This window comes from Ailuropoda melanoleuca, chromosome 16 (assembly GCF_002007445.2).
Source record: "Ailuropoda melanoleuca isolate Jingjing chromosome 16, ASM200744v2, whole genome shotgun sequence".
In the NCBI taxonomy this organism is placed as follows: domain Eukaryota; kingdom Metazoa; phylum Chordata; class Mammalia; order Carnivora; family Ursidae; genus Ailuropoda; species Ailuropoda melanoleuca.
Window position 1 is genome coordinate 38,897,387 of NC_048233.1, and position 1,889 is coordinate 38,899,275.

Here is a 1,889-nt window from a genome sequence, read left to right on the forward strand (position 1 = left end):
CTTGGGGACTAGTGACATTGTCTTCCGTCCCCAGGTCAGTGAGGCATGAACAGGGGCCAGGACAGCTAGACTGTGCACATCTCCCAGGACCCCAGAAAGGTGACCTGGGAGGCTGTGAGAAGGCCTGGGGAGGGGCATGTGGAGGAGAACCCCACCCAGCCTGACCTCCTGCCTCCCCACCAGGCTGCACTGGTGTGCTGAAGGACAACACAGAGTCCATGGTCAGAGGGGAGCTGCTCTCCACCTGCCAGACCATCTCTGTGGCCCTTTCACTCACACAGTGTACAGCTGGGTCAAGGCAGGGCCAAGAGTTGGTGAGTGATGAGGGGCCCTACTCACCCCACTTGTTCTATTCCCACAGGACCCCCGCCTCCCAGGTGGCATGAATGAAACCGTTATGGAGGCATAAAGGTGAATGGAAAGTAAGGTGGACACTAGAGCTTCAGCAAGGCTCGCCTTTGCTGGATACATTTTTCTCTTCCTCATTCTAGAAGCATCTCGTCCCCTTCACTTGTGTTTCTGTAGAATCCTTTTTTTTTTAAGATTTTATTTATTTATTTGACAGAGATAGAGACAGCCAGCGAGAGAGGGAACACAAGCAGGGGGAGTGGGAGAGAAAGAAGCAGTCTCATAGCGGAGGAGCCTGATGTGGGGCTCGATCCCATAACGCCGGGATCATACCCTGAGCCGAAGGCAGACGCTTAACTGCTGTGCCACCCAGGCACCCCTGTAGAATCCTTTGTTCAGGCTCTTGGTATTGTTGTTGACCTCCTGCTGATGTCAATATAGACTTACAATGACCTGGATGGCTGGTGGCATGGCTAGTCATGAGACCACTTTGAAGACATGATGAAGGCAGCTGGCCGCATATACCAGATTCATATTGAAACTGCCCAGATCCTATATTTTCCCAGACAGCCCTCAGCCTTTTAGCCCAGGCAGGCATGCAATCTTGGAGGCATTAGCCTGCTGCATCCTCCTTAGCCTTGCAAAGTAATAAACTCTCTTCCTTCTTCATACCTAAACTCTGTCTTCATGATACATATTTCTGCTCTGGAGCAGAACGGTCAGTTTTTGACAACATGACCTTGCCATGTACAGCTCCCAGATGCCCATACATGGCTTCTGAACTCTTCTCCAGGATGGTGAGTGCTCCCCAAGGGACAGGGAGGAGGGGCCCTGTGGGGGGACCTAGACAGGACAGAACATATGGACACACCCATCTCCCTGACTCCAGGAGCCACGCTCCTGCCCAGAGTGATGCCCACGACCCAGCAACCCTACTGCGGTCATTACAGAGCCAGGAACTGGGAGGACAGGCTTCCCTGAACACTGGGTATGTGTGCCCACGTGTATGTGGTTATGCTGGATGTCTGGGGATGGAGGGATCTCTCTGGCCCACTCTGAATGCTCTGCTCCCAGTTCCGGGCTGGTCATGTGAAGCAGGCATGGCTGGGATGGGGGGCAAAGTAATCTCTCCAACCCCCTCCCACCACAGTAGCATGTTACAATTGAGACATGGGCTTGGGGACAGATTGGGGGTGACCTTGTTCCTGTGGCTGCTTGTGTGACCTTGAGCAGGTAACTTCCCATCTCTGCTTTTCCATCCCCTAAACTGTGAAATGGAGGCCTCTGGATGGGGCTGGTGTAGGGTGAAGCTTCCTGGTCCACCTGGTGTTCAATGTTGTTCTGGAAGCATTTAGTATGTTCCCGTGATCACCACACTCACTCTCCATACATTGCCCCCAGNTATTGCCCCCAGTATGGCTGGATTTGCAAGTGGCCAGGCAGACAGGCGTCATCTGCAGACATGGTAAGTGGGCCGAAGCTGATGAATGGGCATGAATGCTCTCCTTTTGGGGCCCCATCTTTGTGGTTACTGTTTTTTC